Source organism: Myotis brandtii, unplaced genomic scaffold (assembly GCF_000412655.1).
Source record: "Myotis brandtii unplaced genomic scaffold, ASM41265v1 scaffold151, whole genome shotgun sequence".
Classification (NCBI taxonomy): Eukaryota; Metazoa; Chordata; class Mammalia; order Chiroptera; family Vespertilionidae; genus Myotis; species Myotis brandtii.
The window spans coordinates 685,703-695,313 of record NW_005355461.1 but is presented as its reverse complement, the minus strand read 5'-3'; the positions used below and the strand labels follow the sequence as shown (position 1 = coordinate 695,313).

Here is a 9,611-nt window from a genome sequence, read left to right as displayed (position 1 = left end):
ATGTGTGCAAATGTTAGTATTTTTTGCCAAATTCTATGCATCCCTTAATGCTCAGCTCAAATTCACCTTCATGAATACCATTCTGATTCCACATGCTTTGTGTTCTAGCCCTGTTGGTCCATTACCTATTTTTTAAAAGTCCATGTTGCAGGTTCATCTTGGTGTTTTTGCTCTGCCCTCTCCTTCACCTGGCAAAGTAAAGACTAATCAAGAGGAGAGACTAAAGGAAGAGTACCGAGATCTAAACAAAACCCACTTATAAGTGTGTAACTTCCTCTCCTACCACTTTTTCTGTGAACATTTCCACATATCCTAGATGAATCAATCATTCCCACTTCTATCTTCTGATAGCACTTTATTCATGCCATTTCTATAGATTAGTTATGTTACAGTATAGAGTCAGTTGTATTTTTGCATAGTTTTATTATGATTTCCCTAGATAGAAAACTAAGTCTTAATACATTTTGCAACTCTACAAAACTAGCACAGTATCTGGAAAATAGGTCTATATAAATATCTGTCTCATCATGCTACAGCTCATCTGATACATTGTACTTCTTCAAAGCACTTACTATAAATCTGTCTCTTAATACCATGTGGGAATGTATATTTGTGCATGTTTGGGAATGTGATGTTTGCTACCTGTCTGGAAGTTCCTTGAAAGAGGGGAGTGAGTGTTATTCTAATCTGAATCCACCCACCTCCTCCCATAAACAATAGTAGATATTTTTCATGTTTCATTGGTTTGGGTTGGCTTAATTGTATCCAAGACTAATTATTGGGACAATATGTTATAAGGAAGACATTTTGGAAAACATTGAATGTCACAGTTGACTTGATTCAGTAGAGAATAAAAGAGTAGTATGGTTTTTTGAAGGGGAAAAAATTGGTACATTGGAAGAGACAGCTTTGCTCAACTCCTGTTTAGTTGTATAATTTTGATGAATTCTCATAACTTTTCTTCCTTTCTCACTTTTAATTTCACTCTAATTGGGGTTAAATGAATCAGTGAGTTTTTTAAAATATTTTCAAACAGGGCTTTGCTCAATGATATAAGCTTTAGTTGTTATCATTCTGTAGCAGGAGTTATCTATATATGGGTTGAAGGTGATCTTGGCTAAAGTACACATTAGCCATTAATAGCACTGACTGTGCTGTATACTGGAAGTATCCACAAGTTACTACCCACAAATCTCTGCTGAATCCTGAACATCAGTTTCCATTCCTGGAGCCCATGGAGGGCAGGAGGCAGAACCAAAAAACTATTTTAGTGAATGCTGATAAACTTTTCAATTTGGGCTAGAAATATTTTTTAATTGACATCCATCAATAAAAATGCAAATCCAGTATGAGAAAATATCATTGATCCATTTTCCACTGAATCTGAATAACTGAATCTGTGGCTTCAATTTTCTAGGGCAGTTGCAACTTCATAACTCTTAAGAGATGCACTAATAATAATGGTGGTTGTCCCTTTTTTATTGTTGTTAATCCTCACCCAAGGATATTTTTCCATTGATTTTTAGGAAGGGGGAAAGAGAGAGACATTGATGTGAGAGAGACACATTGATTGGTTACCTCCCTCACGTGCCTGCAACTGAGGTACATGCCCTTGACTAGAATTGAACTCGAGACTCTTCAGTTCAAGGGCTGACACTCTAACCACTGAGCGAATGGCTAGGGTCATTTCGTTTTTTCCTTTCCAGTGCTTCCATCCATCTGTCTTTGACCAACCCAACTTCTGATGGTGCCACAATCTGATCAGCAGGTCCTTGGTGCCAGCTCAGTGGCTCCCAAGCTTCATAACTATTCTACATCTCAATTTTATCATTTGTGAAATAAAAGACCATGGACTATGTCTGTGACTCCCAAACTTTATTGATAATTAGAATCAACTAGGGAAATATACTAAAAATACAGATTCCTTGTTCCTGACCAAGTTCAACCAAATTTGAATCTCTGGGAATAGCGTCCATATTTTTAAAACATGCCCAGTTGATTCCAATTATCATCCACATATGGTCTATGGAGCAGTAGCATCAGCATTACCTGGGAACTTAGAGATACAATTGTCTATATCCACCCCATACCCACTGAATCAGAAACTTGGGGGTGGGGCCCAGAAATCTATGTTTTAATAATCCATCCAAGTAATCTTGATGCAACAAAATTTGAGAACCATTGGGATAGATGATAAATACAATTTTGAAATTAGTTACTTATATGATCAAACATAGGCAGGAAGACTAATCAAGAGGAATCTAGAGGAATCTAAACAAAATACTTGTGTAAATGTGTAAATGCTTCTTCTAGCATGGAAATAATTGACCTGAGTTTGGCCTTTGGCCATAACAGAAATCATTACTCACCTTCCAAATATCAGATTATGTCACCTTTTCTTAGAAGTGTGTCCTTACCTCTATACCCAGATAGCACTAATACCCTTATTCTGTCTCCCCCTCAACTCCAATAATATCGTCTGCAGTTACTTACTATAACAGTTACAATACGGCATTGCTATAATTTAGTCTCAATTTCTTAGGAACAAGCAAGCCTACCATCTAACATAGTATCTGTCCCCTCATGGACATTCCAGAATGTTTAATAAATAAGCAAAGTGATAGACCCTAAGCAACAGATGATACAAAAAATGGGATTCTAATGAACCATCTCTGTTGACTTTCAGTCAAATCAAGATTATTAGGAGCCCTGACCAGTGTTACTCGGTGGTTAGAGTATTGGCCTGCCTACCGAAGAGTCATGGTTTGATTCCTGGTCAAGGGCACATACCTGGGTCACAGGTTTGATCCCCAGCCCCGGTCAGGGCACGTGTGGGAGGCAACCAATGGATGTTTCTCTCTCTCTCTCTCTCTCTCTCTCTCTCCCCCCCCTCCCTCCTCCCTTCGCTCCCTCCTCTCCTTCCCCCATTGCCTTCCACTCTCTCTAAAAAGAAAAAAAAAATCAATGAGAAAAAATATCCTTGAGTGAGGAGTAACAACAACAAAAAGATTACTAGGGGATTTAAAAACTTCTACTTCAGATAAAAATGTGAATTTTTCCATTCATACTATAACACTTCACAATTACTTAAAAATAACTGAAGCTATACCTCAGATTTTTGCTTGACATAACCAATATTATAAGTTGGAAGCTTAAACTATCTCTTAAGAGACAACTGAAATGTTATAATCTTATAAAAATAAAGCAGAGATTAAAAGGTTTTTGTTAAGCAGTGTTGAGAAAATATTTTTACTAAGTTGCACATATATAAATATTTGCACATGTTTTAATGATTGAACTTCAAAGTCCATTATTTTAACAGCAAACAGCTGTCTGGTAGGAAATAAGATGATTTGTCATTATTAAATTTGAGCAGAAATTTGTATATTAGAAAAACAGTTTTTAAATTTGCAAAAATATGAACCATAGTATGGAAAACCTATTACATAGGAGGGGAAAAAATCAGCTTTATTGTTTTCTCTTTTCGTTTTAAAATATTTACTGATATCAAAATAAAACTTTAATTTATAATGCCATAGGTTTTAGCCTATCCTAAGGTATTCCTTCCTTTCTTGTGATATGTCTGTTTTTTTAGACTAATAGAAAATGGAAATGTTATCTATGTATTTTCATCTAATTTAGGAAACATATATTCTGTATGTATAAACTCAAACAAGATGCTTTTCAACCACACTTTCTGTTGAATGCTTTATTGCTCCTTGGTATGTAGTTATACCCAATTAATTCACATAAATAATTATATCAGCTGAGACCAATAATTAATCTATTAACATGAAGTTACCCATTATCTGTCCTGAACAGCATATTCTGAGCCCGTGTAGAAAGAGATCTTAAACTCTTCGAGATCAACTCTCCTTTAAAGGCTAGTTCATCGGAGACATGAAGGGGAAGGCTCTGGCTTGGTTCACCAGGCTCCTCAATGAAGCATTTCCAATAAATTCTATTATGCCTTAACCCAAATACTGTACTTATTTTATAAGGAGAAAGTTTCTGGCCTTAGTCAAAAGCACTACCTTCTTTCAACAAATTCCACCTTAGAAACCACTGCTTCAAGATGACAGCCAACAATTATGCTTTAGGTAAAGAAACCTCAAGCTGTCACTGACTGATTTCTCAGGGATGTCCAGTAAATTCCAGAACTCCTGCAACTTTGCTGTGGTGGATCCTAGTTCTAAAAGAGGATACAGCTAGCCTTAGCCGGTTTTGCTCAGTGGATAGTGTGTCAGCCTGAAGTCAGCCTGCAGAATGAAGGGTTCTGAGTGGATTCTGGTCAAGGGCATGTACCTTGGTTAGAGTTATGCAGGAGGCAACCAATCAATGTGTTTCTCTCACATCGGTGTTTCTCTCTGTCTCTCCCTCTCCCTTTCTCTCTCTCTAAAAATCAATGGAAAAAATATCCTTGGGTGAGGATGAAAAAAGAGAGAGAGAGAGAGAGAGGATAGAGCTAGGCTCTCTGATTAAATAAATTGCAATGTCTGCCTCTTCTTTTATTGTAAATTCACCATATTATGCAATTTTTAAGGTGGGGTCTTTCAAGATAAAGATGGCACTACTGCCCCTCCTTGGGAAAATTGTTTTGCTAGTAACTTTAAAGAATGTAGAATGACTCATGGGCCTTCCTTTTATTTTCCTTTGTGGCCCAAAACAAGTATTTTGAGAGAGTTGGCTACATCTAGAAGTTCAATCTGTGGTCACTGAAAAAAACTGATGATAAGTGGACCAAAGTGCTGGACTCAACATCACTTTGCTCCGCCTCTTACCTTCTCCTCTAACTTGTCCCAAGAGAAAAGTGAGTAAAACGTCTCGGGTCAATGATTCTTCATTTTGATGGCAAAAGAAGAAGCTAAAGTATTAAATACTCCATCTAAGTCTAAGATTTGTAATAATTTTAAACTACATATTGGGGCTCATGGAATAATCTTGAATAAGAAATGTTTACACAGAATTCCTATTTCATCCTCAACCAATGTAATTTGCTTCATCACTATCTTCCTTTTGAAAAGACAAATATCATTTATCCTTTGTTTTATTAATGTGTTGTGTTAAAAAACAAAGGATAAAAACTATATGATGTTATCAATAGATACAGAAAGAGAATTTAATAGGATACAACATCCATTTATGATTAAAACAATAAAATGGGTATAGAAGAATAGTATCTCAACATAATAAAGGTCATATATGACAAACCCTCAGCTAATACCATATTCAATGAAAGTTTTTCCTGTAAAATTAGGAACAAAATAAGGATGTCCACTCTCACCACTCTATTGAACATAGTTCTAGAAGTCCTAGACAGAGAAATAAGACAAGAGAGAGACATAAAAGGCAGCTAAATTGGGAAGGAAGAAGTAAAAGTACCACTTTTTGCAGATGACATGATTCTGTATATAGAAAACCCTAAAGACTCCACCAAAAACTATTAGAAACAATAAATAAAGTAAAATTGCAGGCTACAAAATAAATGTATAAAAAAATTCACTGCTTTCCTATATACTAACAATGGAATTTTAGAAAAGTAAATGGGCAAAAATTCCTTTTGCAATTGCTACCAAAATAATAAAATACCTAGGAATAAACTTAAGAAAAAATGTGAAAGACCTATATACTGAAAACTACAAAGCATTATTAAAAGTGATTGAAAAAGACACAATGAAATGGAAAGATATTCTGTGTTCATGGATTCAAAGAATCAACATTGTTAAAATGGCCATATTACCCAAAGCAATACCCAGATTTAATGCAAGCCCCATCAAAATGTCAATGTCATTTCTTAAAGAAATAGAACAAAAAAGTATCAGATTTGTATGGAACCAAAAAAGACCCTGAATAGCCAAAGCAATCTGGAGAAAAAAGAACAAAGCCAGAGGTATCATACTACCTAACTTTAAATTGTACTACAAAGAAATGGTCATAAAAAATAGCATGGGGAAAAAAATAAAATAAAATAAATAAATAATAAAAATAACCTGCTATTGTCAGAGAAACAGAAACACAGACCAATGGAAAAGAATTGAGAACCCAGAATAAAATAACATGTATATGGGCAAATAATTTTTGACAAAGGAGCCAAAAACAAATAATGGAGAAACAAAAGCCTCTTCAATAAATGGTGGTAAGAAAATTAGAAAGCCACATGCAAAAGAATGAAATGAGACTACAGTTTGTTCCCATATACAAAAATTAATTCAAAATGACTCAAAGATCAAAACATAAGATCGGAAACAATAAATTATATAGAAAAAAAAACATAGGTACTAAACACATGGAGCTAGGTCTTAGAGAACATTTTATGAATTTGACCCCAAAAGCAAGGGAAGTAAAGGCAAAAATTAATAGAACTATATCAAACTAAAAAGCTTCTGCACAGCAAAAGAAACTGTTAACAAAACAAAAAGACAACCAACCAAATGGGAGATTATATTCGCAAACAACAGTTCTAACAAGGGGTTAATATCCAAAATATATAGTGTCCCCCAAAAATGTATACACAGGCTTTGAATAACTGTAAAGGCGGTGTTTATTAAAATACATTTCATTTTCAAAATGAAACACCCTGTATAAAGAACTATACAACTTAACACCAAACAAACAATCCAATTAAAAAATGGGCAGAGAACCTGAACATATACCTCTCCCAAGAACACACACAAATTGCCAGTAGATATATGAAAAGAAGTTCAACTTCACTATCTCCTAGGGAAATGCAAATCAAAACTGCAATGAGATACCACATCACACCTGTTAGAATGGCTAATATCAACGAGACAAATAATAACAAATGTTGAAGAGGTTGTGGAAGGAAAGGGAACTCTCATTCACTGCTGGTGGGAATGTAAACTGGTACAGTTACTATGGAAAACAGTATGGTGGTTCCCCTAAAAAATTAAGAATAGAGTTACCATATGACTCAGTAACCTCTCTTCTGGGTATCTACCTGAAAAATTTGAAAACATTTACTTGCAAATATATATGCACCCCTATATTCATTGCGGCACTATTCACAGTGGCCAAGACATGGAAGCAACCAAAGTGTTCTTCCACAGATGACTGAATAAAGAAGATGTGATATCTGTATATTATGGAATACTACTCAGCCATAAAAAAGATGAAATATTTCCATTTGCAGCAACATGGATGGACCCTGAGAATATTATGCTAAGCGAAATAAGTCAGTCAGAAAAAGATAAGAACCTTATGATTTTACTCATATGTGGGATATAAAACTGAAGTTCATAGACACAGACAACAATTTTAGTTACCAAAGGGAAGGGGGGTAAGAAGGGTAGTTAAGGATAAAAGATATATAATACAAGATGATTTGACTTTGGGTGGTGGGGCACACAATGCAATATACAGATTTTGTATCATAGAAATCTATACTTGAAACTTATATGATCTTATTAACCAATGTTACCCCAATAAATTAAATTTAAATTAAAAAAATATATCAGAGAATTCTGTCTTCTTTGTTCTGAATTTATTATAAAAATTGGATTGAGATTCAAGTCTATCTAAATAAATGGCATGCTTTAGTAAAACATGGGTCTGGGTGAAAAAGGTGAAGGGATTAAGAAAAAACAACAACTCATAGACAGACAATAAATAGTATGGAGATTACCAGCAGGAAAGGGGAGTGAGAATTGGTAGGAGAGAGTAAAACAGGCAAAATGGTGATGGAAGGAGACTTGACTTGGAGTGGTAAACACACAATACAATATACAGATAATGTATTATATAATTGTACCCCTGAAATCTATATAATCTTATAAGCCAATGTTACCTCAATAAATTTAATAAAAAATAAAATGAAGAAAACATATGTATGTTTCTTCTTTAAAAGTCAATCTTTAAAAGAAAGTAAATCAAGCATCACTCTCTACCATAGCAACAAAACAAAAAAATCAAGATACCTAGGAATAAATTTAACCAAGGAGGTAAAGGACCTGTACTCAGAAAATTACTGGACACTGAAAAAAGAGATAGAGGAAGACATAAACGAATGGAAGAATATACCGTGTTCATGGATTGGTAGAATCAACATCATTAAAATGTCCATAATACCCAAAGCAATATATAGATTCAATGCAATCCCCATTAAAATACCAATGGCATACTTCAAAGACCTAGAACAAACTCTCCAAAAATTCATCTGGAATAAAAAAAGACCCCAAATAGCTGCAGCAATATTGAGAAAGAAGAACAAAGTTGGAGGGATCTCAATACCAGATATCAAGCTATACTACCAAGTCACTGTTCTCAAAACTCCATGGTACTGGCACAAGAACAGACATATAGACCAATGGAACAGAATCCAGAACCCAGAAATCGACCCAAACCACTATGCTCAATTAATATTGGACAAAGGAGGCAAGAGCATACAATGGAGTCAAGACAATCTCTTCAATAAATGGTGCTAGGAAAATTGGACAGATACATGCAAAAAAAAATGGAAGTAGACCACCAACTTACACCATACACAAAAATAAACTCAAAATGGATAAAGTACTTAAACATAAGATGGGAAACCATAAAATTCCTAGAAGAAGCCATAGGCAGCAAAATAGCAGACATTTGTGGCAGCAATATCTTCACCAATAAAGCTCCAAGGGCAATGGAAACTGAGAAGAAAATAAACAAATAGGACTACATCAAAATAAAAAGCTTCTGCACAGCAAAAGAAACCATCAGCAAAACAATAGGAAAGCCCAACGCATGGGAGAAGATATTTGCCAATGTTATCTCTGATAAGGGTTTAATCTCCAACATTCACAGGGAACTCATACAACTTAACAAAAGGAAGATAAACAATACAATCAAAAAATGGGCAAAGGACCTAAGTAGACACTTTTCAAATGAGGACATACATAAGGCTGAGAGACATATGAAAACATGCTCAACGTCACTAATCATCTGAGAGATGCAAATCAAAACAACAATGAGGTACCACCTCACACCTGTCAGAATGGCTATCATCAACAAACGACAAGTGCTGGCGAGGATGTGGAGAAAAAGGAACCCTCGTGCACTGCTGGTGGGAATGCAGACTGGTGCAGCCACTGTGGAAGACAGTATGGAGTTTCCTCAAAAAGTTAAAAATAGAACTCCTATTTGACCCAGTGATCCCATTTCTAGAACTATATCCCAAGAAACTAGAAACACCAATCAGAAAGGATATATGCACCCCTTTGTTCATAGCAACACAATTTACAATAGCTAAGATTTAGAAACAGCCTAAGTGCCCATCAGCAGATGACTGGATTAGAAAACTGTGGTACATCTACACAATGGAAAACTACTCTGCAGTAAAAAAGAAGGAATTCTTACCATTTGCATCAGCATGATTGTAACTAGAGCGAAATAAGCCAGTCAGAGAAAGTTAAATATCATAGGATCTCTCTCATTTGTGGAATATAATGGACAACATAAAGTGATGAACAAAAATAGAACCAGAGTCATAGAAGCATCAAACAGACTGTTCAACCTATGAGGGAAGGTGGGGGGTGAGGGGGTAAGAGATCAACCAAAGGACTTGTATGCATGCATATGTGCATAACCAATGGACACAGACAGGGGAGGGGGGTGAGGGC

The 9,611-nt window shown here is 35.3% G+C and overlaps 1 pseudogene; it reads right to left on the bottom strand.

Annotated features, from left to right (window-relative positions):
- Nucleotides 1-986: 986 nt before the first annotated feature.
- LOC102249197 overlaps nucleotides 987-9,611 on the bottom strand; it is a 33,557-nt pseudogene continuing 24,932 nt past the window's right edge.